Source organism: Lepisma saccharinum, chromosome 4 (assembly GCF_977018435.1).
Source record: "Lepisma saccharinum chromosome 4, izLepSacc3.1, whole genome shotgun sequence".
Classification (NCBI taxonomy): Eukaryota; Metazoa; Arthropoda; class Insecta; order Zygentoma; family Lepismatidae; genus Lepisma; species Lepisma saccharinum.
In genome coordinates, this window is record NC_139232.1 from 1,235,634 (window position 1) to 1,255,020 (window position 19,387).

Here is a 19,387-nt window from a genome sequence, read left to right on the forward strand (position 1 = left end):
TTAAAATATCATTTTAGGCATTCCGCGAAAAGTGGTCCTGGTCCATGTAAATAACAAAATCAATCTGAAAATTTAATTGCATGAAAGTTCAAATGTTTGTGAATGCGTATAATTTGCAAAATTCACTAACAAAAATGTGACACACGTAACGCTCCATTTGAGGCACAGACACTTACACACACCCAGCGCAGAGAGAGAGAGAAAGAAGTACAATGAAACAAATAGAGAAACATGAGAAGATAGGAAGGTAAAGAAAGTAAGAACGTAAGAGGAGAGAGGAAGGAAGGAACATTAAAGGTAAGATAGAGATAAACAGAAGAAAAAGGAGAAGGATAAAAAGAGGAAAGAGACAGAGGTGTATAGGAATACAGAGAGAGACAAAACATAGGACTAAACAAAGAAAGAGAGGAACAGACAAGAATGAGAGGTAGTAACAAAGAATGAAGAAAGGGGAGACAGAATAAGAGGAATATAAAGAACAAACTAGAAGGAAGTGAGGAAACGTACAGGAAGATAAACAGAGCATGACAGAGTGGTAGAGAGAAGAAATGAAGATACAGAGAAGGAAGGGGAGGTAGACAGAGGAAGAAAGTGATACATAGAGAGATGGGAGGAGAGAAGAAAGAAACAGCCAAGACCACTGAAGCAGAGCACGCCGACTTACTATCTCACAACCGAAGGTTCTGTGTTCGAGTCCTAACCTAGCGCCATCTACTCAGCAGTTATTCTCATCGTACTAATTAGCCAAAAGTTACAGAAATGCGACGTAAAATAAAAATAAAAATAATTAATTTCTCTGCGATAATCACGATGACAGGGCTGAATAATGATTACATGGAATCGTAAGTGCTACAAACACAACGATGCATACATGGGCGAATCCAAAACATTCGGAGTGCGAACATACTAGGTGCTCAGCCACCGAACCGGTAGCTGTAAGTTTGTCAGACTTTTCCCAGATAAACAAGATAATAATCCTAAGTCCGCGAGAAGTTGGTTCATTCTAGAGAATTTCTCCATTTGCGGTGGCTCTGTATTCGCTCTCGTGTCATTCCTGCTGCGTAGTTCAGCCAATCCCTGTATGGGGTCTTCAGACTGAAGCGACAGGCGATGCGCGAGAAGTGACAATGGCTCCTTCATTATAAGGGACGTTTCACACTCAAACGACAGGCGAAACATGTCGCTTGATGATTTCACCATTGTGCGTCCTGTCATGCCGCTAAGGTGTGAAACGTTGCTGCTAATTGGCACATTTATAACGTTTTTTTATTTTTCTAGTGCTATTTTTTTCTGCCGTCGAACAACGTCAATAACACCAAAGGAGACTAGCAGTGAATGTTTATATTTAAGTATCTAAGTATTCATACACCACAAAATACAGTATTAATATTTATTAAAGGCCCAGACACGTGACTTCTGCGGTTTACAAACGATTCCGGAATACACAGATTAGTCAGCTTCCGGTGTGAATTTGTTGAGATATTAGACCAAACTTAGTGGTTACTTCACTGAGTACTTACGTCTTCGATGTAACTACTTAGTTATTCAATTCACTTGGCGATAATCACGCTGTAAAACACTAACGGTGAACACTTAGAGGGAGTTGGGAGGAAAGCACAAATCTTGGTGATAACGAGTTCGACGTCTTCAATCTTCTAATCCTCCTGTCGTTGGTTCATAATAAAAATGTAGCCTCTCTTCTTTAGTAACCTTTTCTCATGTTCCGGTAGAGATACTGCACAGACCGATAGTTCACTCACAGTTTCTTCTATAGACACTATCTCTCTTTCCGGCTGAGATCATGGCCATTAGTTCACTCACAGTTTTTCACGGCTCGCGAAACCAATAACAAACGTAACACGGATCCTAACCGTATCAATGCTTAACTCAGACTGTCTTCTCTGCAACGCACATCAACCGTTCCCTAGAAAAGACGTTAACTTCTATTGCCGCCCTTTTTTCCCCCAGCGAAGGCGGGTCAACTTTTATAAGTGGTGCGTCAAGATCGGTTACACATTGGCGGTGTGCATTCTCCCTAAGAGAAATTTCAAACCGAAGCGACACGCGACACATTACGCTCGGAGGCGAGCAACGTTTTACAGCGTACCGGTATGACAAGCCTGCGTTCGATTGGTTAAATAATCAAGCAACACGTGTCGCTTTGGTCTGAAATCTCCCTGAAGCAAAACATTCACCACGCATGCGCAAAAAAACAGACAGAAGCGACACGATGTACGGCATTGAGAAAACTATCCAGTCCGACAGGTGCAGTTTGTCGCGTCGCTTCGGTTCGGGAGGTTGCATGTATTTCTGAAGGTTGGTTTGCAAGCGACACGTGTCTCTTGTCGCTTCTGTCTGAAATCTCCCGTAGACGTAAACGAAAGGCAAGTGCTATAATTTTCCAACACACGGCTGTTCGGTGCCTTTGACCTTCTTCGAAATACCCACGGGATGTTCCACACGGGGCGCCATACTGGGCGACAAGCTTTGATGGGCGCGGACGGGGGGCTCTTCGATCGTTGCCCCATTTTACCTTTCCCCATCCCGAGGCAACGGATGTCTTCGCCGAAGTCACGTGCGTTCCGCCGCATTCCCTTGAAGGTCACCCGAGGGCTATGTGGGTCGCCGGCGGCCTGCACCACCTTGCGCCGATCGTGTAGTCTTCAGAGGACAAATTTTCCGATGGTTTTTCCTCACTCTCTCCGGCGAGCGATGGAAAGCAGCGCCCATTGAAGGTCGATCACCACAGAGCTCGTTCCTTCTCTGAGGACGAGGTTACCCACCAAGACATGTACTTTCCTCCTAGATAATGAATTGTGTTTTTCTAAGGGATAAAACAATTGATTTCGAGGCGAAAGGAAATTATCCATATTTAGTAGCATCCAAGGTCCTGTTGATTACGTTTCCAATTGAGTCACCTCGATAGAGTGGAGTGGTACAGAAATTTAAAATTCATGATGGGTTGAAACAAGGCGAGGCATTATAACCCTTTACTTTTTAATTTAGACTTTTAAACATGCTGTTTGGAAAGTAGAAGAAGGTTTGAATGATTGATTTGGTTTACTTTTCTTCCACTTTTGGCTAATCGCGACGATGAGAATGAGTGATGATATGATGAAATTTATGAAAATACATTCTCAAAACATCCAATCCCAGGACGGGATTCGAACCCGGGACCCCGGGAGTCGTAGCGCGCAGTGTTACGAAAAATATTACATTCTGCACTTGGTACTAATTGACACAAACCTGTTAGTCACAATTTTGCTCAACATAAGGTAACACAGATAATTTAAATCCTGATCTGATGATGTTGATTGCAATTTTGTTTGTGTGCCATCTTCTCACAAAACTTCTTTACCGCTTGACAAAATTAGTGTGTTCCAATTGAGATAGTATCAGAAATACTTATATGGGGCCAATTGCCATCTTTGTCCCCAGGCGCACGCCTGTGATTTCAGTCAGTTTCAAATAATAAAGCGTATTATTAACAACTGAAAACAATATAAAGTAGGAAGTTGAAAACAGACTTAATGCAGGTAATTCGTATAGCTTGCTTTTAAACTGTTGATTGAATTGGTTCATTTTACTTCGCATTTCTGCCACTTTTATCTAATCGCCACGATGAGGACGAGTGATGATAAGACGAAATTGATGAAGAGATACTCACAAAGAATACCTTTGCCCAGGCCTGAATTCGAATCCGGGACCCGTGGCGTCGTAGCGCGTTGTGCTAACCACTTCGCCACAGAGGCCGAGGCTTTTAAACTGTTATCCTCTCGTCTAATATCAAGGATTCTAAATATTAAAACAGTGATTTTCGCTTATACTCCGTCTCAAGAATATGTGGAGCAACGCCGCACATAACGGTTGAAAAGGGGAGAAAGCTAGTGGCGCTGCTGTAAACGGCTGGTTTCCCTCTCACGCGTTCATTGGTCAAGACCTCTAGAGTAGCTACTTGCGCAAAGGACTCGTTTTCGTCCGTTTGATCCACAGATTCCTGGGTTTTGTGTGTCCCACGTGGTTGCACATTGGTTCGGATCCCGCTTTGAAGTGTAGGTCCAGTCTCGATTAGCTTACCTGAGCTTAACGTGGACGTTAAATCAGGACGATGGGAATGTGTAACTGAGAACCGATGGAAAATATGAAAGTTGAAACTCCAACGTGGCGTAAGTCACATTTTAGAACTGTATATATTATAGTTATAGTTTTAGAAAATTGCTGTAACGATGTTTGACATTTGAAATTCTTTGTATTTACTACGTCTTCGTTTCCCTTTCTTGCAGGTGAGAGTGTCGACCGCCAGGAGACTGATAAGGACCAGAGGACATGTTCCGCCGATAACCTGCGACACAACCCCCGAGACGAAGACTCACCGTGAGACGCACGACTAACATCCAGGTAAGACTGTGACTCGAGACACGTGTGGAAACACTGCATGCAAACGTAAACTTACATAGTCTCGTTATTGATGCAGAAGCACGTACGTAAGACCTTTGAACCGACAACCAATTTGCATGCTTCTGTGGTTATAGGATTTCCGTTGCAATCATAATCATTTTTATTTTTCTGTTGACCCATTGACATGGATATAGACATCGTCAAAATACAAGAATACATACAATAAACCGCGATGAGCGCCGCAGTTGTCTAGTGATAGCGTGTGTGACTGCCACACGGAAGACCCGGGGTCGATTCCGCATAAAGCGGCTCTGAAGCTCACCCAGCAAATCAATGGGCACCTGGGGGAGGGGGGTGTAAAGGCGGCCGGAGCGTGATTTTGATCACGTCACTTCCAAAATGGCCGAGATCGAGAATGTGTGCTGCCCCACCCCCACATCTCTTAAATGTGCCTTCATGGCACAGTGCTATATGCACGGGGGAACTATACCTTTTTACCATACAATAGACTATTGTGTATGGGAATAGCTATAAGAATAAATGTAAATGAACATATCCACACTCTTTTCATATTATAAAATGTGATATCCAGCTAAATTACAGCATTGAAGTTGACTTCCTATTTTGCGCTTTCGTTACATAAATATAAATTCGAAATACAGGATGCGGAAAATAAAAAAATTCTAAAAGAAGTAACTTGCTGTAGTGGCATCTGTATAATTGATCTTTGCCAGAATAGAAACAAATGAAAGGCTTGTTGTTGTGCCAGCAAATTCAGAATTTAGAGAGACCGTAGTTAGTTTGTGAATATTTTTGCCAATGATTTGTGCTATCTGAACGGTGACATTGATTAAGATGGTTCAACATTGATGGTCAACGTTCCTCAGGATAATTTCAGAGCGTTACACATCACTTCTAACAATAGATAACTGCTCCAATGACAATCAAATCATGTATCAGGTAGCTGAGGCTTTAAGCAGCTCTTAAAATCATGGACAGAAAAATTAATAATATTGCATGTGGGCTGAAACCACAAAATTCAAGCAATATCTTCCTAGTGTTAACTAAAACCACATTCTTTATACAGAAAGTTGTCTCACGTCGATGGTAACGATTTCGATCACCAGGGAGCAGCACATAGGCACAGCACAGAGCAGCCAGAGACGGTAGTACGAAAGTACTGTGTGTTGACTTACAAAGAAGATGGTTGTTGTGTGAGTGAGTGTTTATATGGCATCGAAAATTCCAGTATTTTGGGAGGGGTACATCTTTGCCCTCTCCGACGTTGGTTATAGTTATAGCCAGATAATTAAACAGTGCCAGACGAAAGCCTCGCATGTCCAGGAGAGGAAGACCAACAGTCGGAAGCTCTACGAACGCCATCTGGCTGGGGACCGCTGGAAGTATGTGGTGTCCCTGGATGGAGCATGGGTGTATCTGTCGGGATGTGATAAATAGAAGGGCCATCTACTATTGTCCACGTGATGCAAGAGGTCGATCTGAGTGGGTACGTGAATGTGCTAAAAGTTTTCCACGTGGGTTCATGGTTGTTGGTGGTTACTGCCATAACGGCAAACTTCCACTGCGCAGAGTGGACAAAGAGGCTAAAATAAATGCAGCCTATTACCAGACGAATATTTTGGAGCAACTTTACAGACATGATATTCCTTCTCTCTATGGCAGCGACACATCTCGCGTTGTCATCCTCCAGGACAAGGCATCCAGTCATACGGCAAAGTCCACGCAGGCATACATGGATCGGATAGCACGTGAAACAGGCATTCATGCAATCCCCTTTACAGACATCCCTGTGAAATTCCCCGATGCCTCCCATGGTTTTTGTGGGTTTCCGTTGTTGAAACGAGCCTTGGAAAGCAGACGGCCCCGCACAATTGATGGTCTTTGGAAAGCTTGCCAGGAGAAAAAAACGGATCGTTTGGACCAATGTGTTCTTCAACGCAGTCTCCTCCAATGGAAACTCCGCTGCAGGGCCATTGCTGCAAGACAGGGGTATCACGTGGAGCACCACCGCTGGTGGCGTCGCGGTTTTCTTAAGATGAGGTGGGGTCTAACTTTGTTACCATGGACGTGAAACGACCTTCTGTAGTTCCTCGGTCTGGGATATTGCCTCAGAACTATATGTACTGGTGAACCTCTAACAACTATTTGAGTATTGAACATCCCACTGTTCATAGAGAAAGTGACATTGCTTAGATGAGCATGCTCAGTAATCACATGACCATCGTTCTTATAACGACCTTGCGGAGATTAACCGACATTTCATAAAAATACCGCTATTAAGAAGACTGTACAGTAACTGTCACATAATAAACAGTTTTACGAAGCATTCTTTTCTGTACTTCTGTGCTAATAGTGCAGAATCTTTGATTTGACCTTGCCTATCTCATCCGAAGCTACATCCGGTGATGATTCACTAAATGTCGGGGTGTGGAAGAGGAGATTGGAACTTTTACTTGCTGAAGAAGGGGCGCGAGAGAGAGTTCCCATACTCCCTATTAGACTATGTGTGTCAATGTCGCCGATGTCCCTCTCATATATGGCGAACGGATGAGGAGAGCCTTGCATAGCTACGCAAAACAATGTCTTCTGGACCTTGAAGAGCGCGTTGCACTGTGGGTCCACAGGTACTGAGGAAAGTATCGGTTGGAATTTATTTGGCGATACCGATCGATACCTTTGCGTCATTTTGGTCTTTCGCAGGCTCAGCGGAAATGCATCTCGGCAATTTCGCGGATCCTGAAAATTATGGAAAATTCATTTCAAATTTCAATTTTTTTTTCGTTATTTTGCACCTAATATAATTTTTGTATATTTTAAAGCAAAAATCTTGGTCAATTGATGCATATAATTAGAGCGAAATACTGAAACCCTATTGTTAATTAATATTTTGAATAACTTTTAATTATTGCAATTTTCAAGTATCTGTGGGAATCTGTGATAGCATCAGCATCGGTTTAGCACTTATTTTAAATGTTATCACTAGGAACGCTGCAATTCAATGCACAATAATCTTCAGAACTCGCAAACGTATTTTGCAAAAGTACATTCGGAGTTTTTTTTATTCAGTATACGGCTGCAATGTACAATGTGTCTTGTTGCTCTTCAAGGCCATAACCTACCAAGCGGCAGTGATGCTCTTTGCATACAATACCATATCACACGTTCCTCGACTTCTACGTAGCGGTTAGGAAGGCCGCTCCTTGTCACCTACATCTGTCAATGAGACTTTTTGGGACGACGCCTCTACCCTCGATTCCTTTTCAATGGAACAATCAGTTTTTATGAGCGTTGGTATTATATCCTTCCCTTGCAGAAAGTAGAGAATTCTAGAACGTTGATTTGTAATCTTACAAGATTGTACATTGAATGCTTGTCTCTATATTAGAATTTACTTTTTCACTTATTGCTGGATACTGGTTTATGAAAGGTTTCAGTCCACTTTTTGGCAACACTCTAGCAGTGTTTGCTGGCGTTCGCTGAAGGCACCCAAATGTCAACATCTGTTCCACGTAGTACACCCTGAGCTGTACTTTTGCAGCCTCAGAAGGCTCTGGCGCTTGGATCTATAGCCAATATAATCCTTTGTGCGGGGCTGTGTTGTGTCGTCCATGTGCGTTTGTTCCTGCATCCATCTTACCACCAACCGTGTGGACGCACATTGGATCGGATCTCACTTTGAACTGTAGGTCCAGTCCCGATTAGCCTTTCTGTGCATAAAGTGGAGTTAAAATAAGAATTCAATTAATTAAATCAAATCCATCTCACCACCACTATGCCTCTCACCTTTCATCCACATCGTCACAATTAGCCAAGAGTGGCAGAAAAGAGAAGTAAAATAAACAAAATTTTCTGTCTGGTGATTCAAGGCCTTTTTAACGGAGATTCCACCATATGGACTTCGTGGATGAGAATATTAGAGGACGTTTTGAAAATTCACGGAGTGTTCCGTGTGTGTGAATAAATCACTAAATAGTGAAAACGCAACCTCAATTGCAGGGGAATGATTCTACGTACCATGTACTACTTCAACACAACGTTGTTCACTGCTCGAAGTGGAAATTCTTAGCTTGGGGATATGCAAGGGAATGCTTTAATAGCTCAACATGAAGATAGTAATGCAAGGAGGGGGGGGGACTTATGCAAATTATCTTAGTTTTTTGGGAGTGTAGATTTTTTAACTGGGGGATGGCACTCTGCGTTACCCCCACTTTTGGCACTGATGCTGATGAAAAACGTGAGTGTTGTACAGCCTCAGTAAGATAATTTCTATGTATTTAAACACTTACATTTCACGTCACTACCATAAAGAAATGTATGGTTTGATGCGATTAGAATCCCCATGTAAACCATTAAGTTAAGAATCGATTCTCCTCTAGAATTTTATAATAAACACTACCAACACATTTTGTTCATTCTAGAATTTTAATATAAACACTACCAACATATTTTGTTCATTCTAGAATTTTAACATAAACACTAGCAACACATTGTGTTCATTCTAGAATTTTAACATAAACACTACCAAATCATTTTTGTTCATTCTAGAATTTTAACAAACACTACCAACACATTTTGTTCATTCTAGAATTTTAACATAAACACTACCAACACATTTTTTGTTCATTCTAGAATTTTAACATAAACACTAGCAACACATTTTGTTCATTCTAGAATTTTAACATAAACACTAGCAACGCATTTTGTTCATTCTAGAATTTTAACATAAACACTAGCAACACACTTTGTTCATTCTAGAATTTTAACACAAACACTAGCAACATACTTTGTTCATTCTAGAATTTTAACATAAACACTAGCAACAAATTTTGCTCATTCTAGAATGTTAACATAAACACTAGCAACACATTTTGTTTAGTACTATCGAAATTAATTAGCTCATTTATACTGAAACAGAGTTCAACAAATGTACCATACAAGATAGCAAATTCACGTAACATGCGATCTTTTTTTTCAATATAAAAATAGAAGTGTTTTCATCCAACTATTTTGTATTATAAATATTGAGATTTAATTGTAAAAACTCGCCTCAAAGTCTTCCTTAAATAATAATTTACATTTGATGAGTCGTTAGCTGTATCGGGCAATATACTTTCATTTTGAAGAATGCTGTTGTGATATCGATTATTTGGAACGATATTTGAGAATAAAAAAATATCTGTATGTGTGCGTGGTTTAACAGTAGCGCCAACTTCAAATGAAATTTGACACAAGTTTAGCATAAATGTAATTTTTTACATGTAGGTACACATAACATTTGCCCTTCAAGTCACAGCACCTTAATGATTTATTTATTACACGTTCGCACAGTTAAAATTGCACTCAGTATTTTAAAATAAAATCCTAGATTTTACATACATCTTAAAATTTGAAGTTAAAACTCATATAACATGATATATTTTATTAATAGTTCAAGTTTTCTTACTTGCATGGATAAGAAGTCTCAGCATTTCGAACCGAGGCTACAACAGGTAACATTTTCTCTTGAGAATGTAGAAATATTATGATTGAACCTTTAACGAACGAGGGCAGTGTATATAACAATCAAGATGGTGTTGAACTTTAAGCAAACGCGTGTACGTTTGTTACTCCTAGTCGTGGTCTTTTCGCTACATGGCTTATTGAGGTAAGTCATTGTTATTTCTTATACTTCGGATAAAATGTTTAATAAGCACCATGCTTCAACACTGTGAACGTAATTCCTCCTCAATGAAAAACAAGAAATTGTGTTTATAATCCTCACTCCTACAAGAAAAATAAATTGCTCACAGAGAAAAGACCGTTCTGCGACTACAAAAATTGATCATTTCATCGGCGATATGGTCTTCCTAAATGTATTTTCCTTTTGGCCCGTAATTTAATAATTTTCGAGGCAAACCGCTATCTGGCATTCTCAGAGCATGTTGATCCTTGCTTCCATTTATTTCGGATTTCTTTACTTTTAATTTTGTCTCTCAAAGTTGCTCCATTTTAAAGACCGCAAGAAATCTTTATATGTGAACAATATATTCTAGTTTTATCATGTTAACGAAGAGTCCAACATTCTCTACCATATGGAAGAGCCTGTTTTGAGGCTACACGAGACAAATATCTAATAGTTTTGTAATATTACATAGTTTGCTCGTAACTCTTCATGTCAGCACAGGACCCATTTAATTTAATATTATTCATCATCTGATATCTTCATCTTCCCCGAATCCTTTCTTCTTTAACCATTCCTTCGGATCGCCTTTTATATTAGCAAGCAGTTCCTTCTTAGTCATGTCAAAGTGCCTCTGAATCTCAATTTTTAAAATTAAATGCAATCTGTAACTTTATCTTGTGAGTGAACAGTCTTAAATTCTCATTTGCATAAAAATGTAAGTACGTATTATGCATCATTAAGTTAGAATGTATTTTATAATTGTTCATTTAACGTTTTGAGTTACTTTTGTTTTGTATTTTGTCCCACACATGACACCAAAAAACAATTGATTTCTCCTTTAACTGTTACATTTTACCCCTCAATTCCACTAGAATATTATGAGCTATATACCCGTATAAGGGTATGTATGATTTAAATCATTTATTTTTCGTAATTTGAAAATTCACATAAATTAAAATAAATTTCTTATTAAGAAAAAAAGTCAATCCGTCCTACCCGTGACAAAAAATTGTCACTTAAGCTATAAATCTTGGAAAGTATTTTAAGAGTAGTTTTGTTTAATCAACAGCGTTTCTTTAGTTTCATAATTCATTGCACAGAAACTGTAAGAAAAATGTTGCTTAACTATCAGAAGAATAGTTTCTTTAGTGGCAAAAATGTAGCCTGGGCTTCCCAGCCGAAACAGTGGAATAACCCACATATTTTTTTAAAATACTCGTATATGTAAAAGGCCTCCCCGATGGCGTAGTGGTAGCGTCGTCTTGTAATCAAGGGGTCCCGGGTTCGATTCCCGGTGGAGGCACATGGTGGTTCGGATCCCACTTTAAACTGTAGGTCCAGTCCCGATTAGCCTTACTGTGCATCAAGTGGACTTAAACACCAACTCAATCAATCAATCGTATATGTAAAGAAAAAAGTTTAAACCTTGGCACCATGCTGTAATGCGCTATGAAACGGGGAGAGAGGGAATCAGAAATGCTTAAGAAAGCAGGAAGTTTATTTTTCATCAGTTCATGTAGTGTAGAGCAACTCATAAGTGACTGACCACTTTACTGTTAGTTGCATCGTACTGCTCTTCGTATTTTAAGTGTATTAACATGAAGAGAATTTCTGACTTCTGCTTTAGCAAAATGGCCCAGTCACTTTTCCAGGCGTGTTTTCTGCGTCGAAGGCATCGACGAGCAGCAGCTGCCTCCCGTCCTCTCTCTCCGAAACTTTCTAACTTTCCCTCGATTTCATAGGAAGTGCCCAATTCACTTATCAAGTGGAAGTACCAAGTAAGCGATTACGTTATATTTCACACAGGCGAGGAGAGACGAAATGCTACCCATTATTTTTCTTATTTATCAATTTAAAAGTATATTGACACGCACCCAACCGGCTTGTGTAAAGTTCTAACGATTTTGTTTCTCTTCCCAATCGGACTTATCAGTTTCTGGTTACTCTACATCGCCATTATGCGTGTGAGAAAACTTTAATCAGTTCAGTTGCTATCACTAATGTTCAGTTAATAGCTAATCACAGCAACGCAGCTTCCAAATAATAAACTCGAAACATGGATGATATTTTAATCTTCCACCTTCAGGAAATCAACTCGCTTGTACACAAGAAAGAAACAATATCTTCAACTCCAATATTTGAAATATTAATGACATAATTATCAATAAACTTGCATGTCACAACATTATCAATGTTCACCACTACCAATAATTCCTTTATTCTCTTTCGTTCTTTTTCCCAAGAGTCCTACACACAGGTTGGTCGTCAACCACCAGTTAAACATAAATGAGTCATACTTCTGAAATCACCGATCTGCACAAGGCCGTTACAATATGGCTACACCACGTGAATTTACACAGAAATAGTGTACGTATATCTTTCGCGGGAAGGATGAAATTAATTTTCTGCCAATAAGCCTGCATGACGACCTCCGTCGTGGCAGAGTGGTTAGCAGAGCGCGCTACGTCGCCAGGGTTTTCCGGGATCGAATCCCGTCCTGAGCATGGGTGTTCTTTGTGAGCATCCCTTCATCAGTTTCATCATGTCATCACCCATCATCATGTTCATGATTAGCCAAAGTGGAAGAAAAGCGACTTAAAATAATCAATCTTGCTCAAGTTTCCAGGTGAATAAGCAAAGGCTAGTATCGTGAAAATTAGCATTTGTTTTTAAAAAGTAAACATCAGTCATCATTGGAATAGCCATTCGGCAAATTGGCACTATTACTGCGATTTGCATGTTAATGATGATAAAATTGCAATGCCGAATGTGGAATTTCGAATATAGATGTGGGGTGTAAGGGGCTGACCTTTATCTCAAGATATAATGTTATTCATGTAACAGTTATTACAATTATTTGATAAATAGTAGTCTTCTGTAGTCTTCTTTTATATTATATTTCATTAATACTGTAGCCACATATGTATAAGAAATTTTAAATGTAATCCATGACATGGGTTAGGTGGCAGAACAGCTTCACCCACGCAAATAAAAAATATCATCCTCCCTTCTATTTAGTACACTCTGTTAGCGAGGCTCTGGTGCCTGGACTCGCAGCCAGTATATTCCTCGGTGGCACTCGGTTGTGACGTCTATATATGTTTCTGTTTGTGATTGTTTCTTCATCCGTCTCATATCATATTACCATTCACACTTCGCAATTAGCCAAAAGTGGGAGAAGAGCCAAGTAAATAATTATTTGTATCACGTTATATCACTGAGTTATATCACGAAGATCAGCATCTTAAGACGATAATCGAAGCTTGTTACTGTTTGTCCACTCCCCCTCCCTCTAATTGTATACAGACAAATATGCCAAAATATAAGATTGATTGATTGATATGGTGTTTTAAGTCCACTTTATGCACAGTAAGGCTAATCGGGACTGCACCTACGGCTTAAAATGGGATCCGAACCACTTGTGTCTCCTCCGGGTCCAAAATATAAGAATGAGCACTTGAAATATAAGGTCTTACTGCACCAGGGTCTGTGTGTGCTGCAAAGAAATATGTTGGAGAGCCTGTAAACTGTTCTTGTGGTGACACTTCTTGTTCGCTATGACGTCATGCATTTCTTCCAGGAGGAGAGATGCGTGCTTATGAATTCCCGCATATAATATGCAGCGTGTGTGCTTTGATTCGCTGTTGCCATCATGAAAGTAATGGTTTCTCTAGCTGCAGGTATTATATTTCCAGATTCTGTGACGACATCTCAACTCCCTATGGCATCGAAAGTTTGGATGAAACGTGATTCAAGATGTTCGTAAATTGTAGCCCTTTTCTGTCGTTGCCAACTCTGCTCTTTTTGTAGCCAAATATATCTCCTGATATCATGCAATGCTCCATGGAGCTTTTAATACTTCTTTAAATTAAACTGGAGCTCCAAATCTCAACCCTTTAGCAAGGATCGTCATTTTCGTGACTACATTTTTTTTTGGTATAGTGATATGTTCCTGAAAGACAGTTTCATATTTTGATAAAACTAATTAAATTAAGCTGCTTTGTTGATGAATATCTATGCATATTTTAATCATTTTTCGATCATATTCATATTTCTTCTTCCAAGACACAAATAACTTTCCGAAGCGGATTTTGATCCCTATTTCATGTTCGCTCAAGTTGTTGAACTTCTTAGAACTACGTATTCTCAACTCTTGTCTTTCAGTTTGGCCGAATGCCGTTTCGCCGGATGGTCCAAAGGTACATTATATTAATGTCCCACCCGCATGTGTAAGTTAGTTTTCGGCGAAAGGGAGAGGGGCCGTTTCCGCTGGGAAATTTCGGCAGTTCGAGGCCAAAGTTCACGTATTTATTTTTTGCACACAAACAGAAAACTTAATGATCACCTATGAACCCATATGTAATTCAAGGACGGCATTCAGGGCTAAATAGGAAGCTACAGAAAGACTATTCTAACCAGTGGCGGCGATTGGGTTCCAAAACTACGGGTGCAAGGTGCCAAAACTGGGGGGGGGGGGGAGGGGACAAGGACAGTTTACATTCCCTTGTTAGATAAAGTTTAGCATATTGTGGGAGCAAAAGTGGCAAATAGTTGGAGACAACTGCCCCCCACGCCCCACCTAATCGCCGCCACTGATTCTAACTTTTACGGATTCATCACTCTTTTGAAAGGGCTGCAAAGCGAGAATAAAGGTTTAATCCTGTGTTGGAGGTTGGCAACGGAGCGAAGCGACGAAAGTTGAGGTGAAGGGATTTGGACAAAATATTCAGACATTGAGGGCGAGATTGACTAGTTCTATGGGACTAACAATATGTGGACGCTTGCTTGAATTACTTCAAAATTGTATAGGATAAATATGTTTTACTGTGATACTGTAAATGGGCCATTCCACGAAAAGTAGCCCACTGATTAAAAAAAAAAAAATCGGCGGATATCTTGGTATCCAACACGCGTTCTAAGACAATTCAAACATGCTGATTCAAAATATGCAAACCATATGTCTGTAACACCCTCCATTCTTGAGATATACGACATCAAACATTTATATATGTTTAACATTGTATCAAGGCAAACAACTCGCAGACATAGGTTTAACTAGAGCACTTATTGCTACATGGAGTACTAATGAAAATGGCGTTAGGTAAGAAAATAGTGCAAATGCGTCACATGACACACATACTGTATAGTAACATCTAGTTGAAGGTATAATACACATATAAAATACATACATATAGAATATACTTCCTTAAGTTAAGGTGGGTTTGGTTTAAATTTCTTGGCTGTAGAGTTGGTTTGGTGCTGAGCATTTGGCATGTCGCGCTGAAGCATCCAACAGTAGTCAGCCAACATTGCTGCACTCCATCGACCCTGAGCGTGATTCCATCACCGAGATGTCCTGATGAAACGTTCACCATGTTCGTCGCTGACTGAACCTAGGTTCTCGGGGAAGAAGTCAAGATGTGAGTCGAGGAGATGAATTTTGAGGGGCATGCTGCAACCCAGCTGTCTGTACACACTAATGCACTTCTGCACAACATTCACATAGTCAGCAGATTTATAATTTCCAAGGAAATTGGCTACGACTGAATTGAATGCCACCCATGCATCTCTTTTAGTGCCAGCCAGTAAGTCTTGGAAGTGACTATCAGCAATGATCTTCCTTATTTGTGGACCTATGAATACACCTTATTTTACTTTCACATAACTCAACTCTGGAAACTTGTTGCACAGGTACCGAAAAGCATCTGAGTTGTTGTCTAGTGCATTCACGAAATTCGTCAGGAGCCCCAGCTTTAAATGAAGTGGTGGCATGATAACTTTTTCACGCTCAACCAACGCCACACGAAGGACGTTTTTACTTCATGGCTGCATTCTATCTCTGATCGGCCAATTCTTCTTTATGTAGTGGTGCTTCCTATCTCTGCTATCCCACTCGCAGATGAAGCAGCATTACTTCTTCGCCTTCCTTATCCAACCGCGCAAGTTGCATGGACATGTCAAACAGATGAACTGTGCTGACCACGACTTACCACTATCCACCTTCGAATCAAAGTATAGTTCATATGCTTTTTTCAGAAACTGTGTAAAAGACTTCCGATGGGATTTGTCTGTTAAATAGCCGCACACGTAGCAAAACAGATCTGATGAATTTATGCAACCTCTGGACTTCACTGTCACTCAAAATAAAAAAGAACCAAATGAAAGTATAGTAATGCGATCTCGAAAATATTTCGACGTATTACATTAAGTATAACTGTTTTAACAAACGACGAAAAAAATTTCGGTGTTGCATGAAAAATAACGAAAAACGACGAGAAAATTTTCGACGAACGGTATTCCATGAGAAATAAACTTTGTCGATATCTACAAAACCTGACGTGATAGAGCAAAACGGTTTTCAGATTTGAAATCAGCATGAAAAACTGCATTAGAAAATGTAAACATCTTGTCAGATATCTACAGCTTGTTTATCAGTGCAAAATGAATTAATATAGAAATTAAATTGTTTTTAGTTGCATGAAGGTTTAGATGTTTGTGAATGCATATAATTTGAACATTTCACCAATTAAAGTTACTAGCATCTGCAGCCTATATGCAGGGCCGTATCAAGGTTTGTGGAGGCCCCTGGGCAAAATGTTCTGTGCCCCCCCCCCATTTTTCTTTATTATTTTTTACTAGGAGCTCTATTAGCTCAATATGTTAACCACCAATTGCCAGCAGTTGAAATGGTAGACCTGATTTTAGAATCAGTAGTCATTCACTATCGAACATATCGCAGATAGTTTTCAGGGAGAATAGCGCAGTAATATAAAGTTACAGGACGAAAATTGTAGCGCTATAGAAGCAGTAAAATTCTGCGTCTAAATGTCTAGTTACGAACACGTCAGTACTCAACAATAACACGTTTGCCTGACGAGAGGGGAGATCGATTCGGGCTCAGTGACTTCATACCGTTTCGAATACGCTCCGTGCGGAAACGTGACGCGTACTTGCTGGAGAACGACGGCCTCTACGACTTAATGTGAAAGTGTTATTTAGTGTTAGTTTCGCATACTCCATGAGGTCTAATGCAAATGATTTATCAGATCATGTTTAATGATTAACCTTGCGATTTACACAATTTTCAGAATCGGCTGATCTTTCTTATATTGCCGATTGATTTGGGCAGAAATTGGTGGCTCTTTCTGAGGGATTCAACCCATTGATGAGACGAGCAACTTAAATATTAAGGGCGGACTTGGAGACTCTTTCCTGGGACTGTGACGTACTGGTCGTATACGTCTGTCGACCGAACACGTTGCATCTTTGTGCGATCCTTGCCAGATCTCACCACGAACTGAGGGCGCCAACTCCCTTGGCGGAGTGGTTAGCACACCAGGGATCCCTGGTTCGAATCCCGGACTCCGATGGGTGTTCTTTGTGCATCAGTTTCATCATATCATCACTAGAGACCGGATTTTAAAGGTAAAAGTTTTACTTTAAAAAGGACCAAAAAAGGAAAATTATTGCCAAAAAAAGAAAATGGAAAAGGACTACAGTTTATTTTTGCGTTCCACTAAAAATATTATTTTCAATGAAAGCACAATATATACCATTCATATAAAAATGATACATTAAATTTTGTATGAAGTAAAGTAAAAAATGCAAGAAATGTAATATATTCCTTTTTGTATGTGAACGGTGTATATATTGTGCTCTCATTCAAAATAATATTTTTAGTGGAGTGCAAAAATAAACTATTGCCCTCTTTCATTTCCTTTTTTGAAGATGAAGTACAGCGAATAATCTTACCATCCGTTTCGATGAAATCTTCCTTTCAACAGCTTACGGCATTCCATAGTTTCTGTCACTTGTACCTGGCTTCGCCATTTCACTGACACTCAATACTGTCGTCACTGCCACACAGTCAAGTTAAAACTATTCTAAAACAATTCGCAATAAAAGTCTAAATCTAACAGATAAGTACACTTTCAACTCAACTCAATGCGAGATTGATTGTTGCAACAATTGCTGCAACGTACTCCCAACACTCTTCGAGGGAGTGGCGCTTGTTTCTTCTTTCCTCTAAGCTGCACCAAATAGACATTATTGTTGAATGTTTTGTTTAGGGGAAAATATAATGGTACAAAATATTTGATATCTTGTCAATAAAGGGACCAAGGAAGATTTTTTTTAAAAGGGGGAAAAAGGAATGTAGGCTGAAAAACTAGTCAATAAAGGGGCCAGAAAGGAAAATGTTTTAAAAAGGTAAAAAAAAAGGGAATGTGGGCTGAAGAAGGGAAAAAAGATAAGTCAAAACCATGTAATTTTGTTGGTGGAAGATAATTATCAACACTGTTGTTATTTATTCCATGATCCGTGTTGAAAAATAAAAAAAGAATTCCCTTTAGAATCCGTTCTCTAACCATCACCCATCCTGATCTTCGCGATTAGCCAATATCGGCAGAAAAGCGAAGTAAAATAAACAAAATCAATCAATCAGTCGAATTGAGTGCAGTTTTCCCAGTGACTGGCTCATTCAACATAGCAGCAAGGTTACTCCAAGCCAATCGAGAATGAGAGACTAAATTTCCAAATCTCGAATCCAGTTTCGCATCAACATAAGCCAGAACACATTTTTTAATATATAAGGACCTCATTTTTTACATACGCATACTCGCTGACACACAGTCATGCACACAAAGCAAATGCAAACACATCTAACTTAAAATATATATATATAATTCAAATTGCATAATTTAACGATTCATAACCTTAATGGCATAGCTTTACTTACTAATCATCAGTGCGTATGAACTCTAACGTATGTGTGTGTCGGAGAAAGATATTGCACAGGTCTAAATTCGTTGTAAGGTTTGGCTGAGTAGTGCTAATCACACTCGTTACTCAAATACTTGTAAAGTGTGCTCCAAGGAACTATACTCGGGGACACAAAAGTAGGTAGGTGGTAGAAATTTCGCTGTTACCGGAGCGTCTCCTAAGAACAGAAGCCTATGTTCTTTTCCATCCCATCTCTGTAATATAGCTACGTGGTACGAAAATAGCATCAATTTATGTTGGTAAAGATCACGAAAACAACGATCTATTTCCCTTTGGAGATATCCAGGCAACACTGCATCGTGAACGTTACCTGCCACTATTGCTTCTTGACCCCCTCTTGCTTTACCTTTCCCACATGTGGCACCAGCGCATTTTTGCTCAGACGCCTCATATCGTGTCCACTAATATAGTTTAATCTTAATGTCAACTTTAATATCGATTGACAATGCTTTCATCATTAATAAAGATAATTCCCATTCTCTTAAATAATGAAATAAGTCATTGTTGTTCTACATTGTTGAAATT

At 39.6% G+C, this 19,387-nt stretch overlaps 1 protein-coding gene across 2 annotated transcripts in view; it reads left to right on the top strand.

The window, feature by feature from the left end:
- Window positions 1-19,387, top strand: part of Ptr (patched domain-containing protein) — a 303,517-nt gene that overhangs the window by 148,832 nt on the left and 135,298 nt on the right. The window contains exon 2 of one of the 2 annotated variants that reach the window (XM_083120235.1): window positions 4,284-4,398. The exons of the other annotated variant lie outside the window; for it this stretch is intronic. The gene's annotated coding sequence lies outside the window, so the exon portion shown is untranslated. The remainder of the gene's footprint in view (window positions 1-4,283; window positions 4,399-19,387) is intronic. 2 annotated transcript variants of the gene reach the window in all.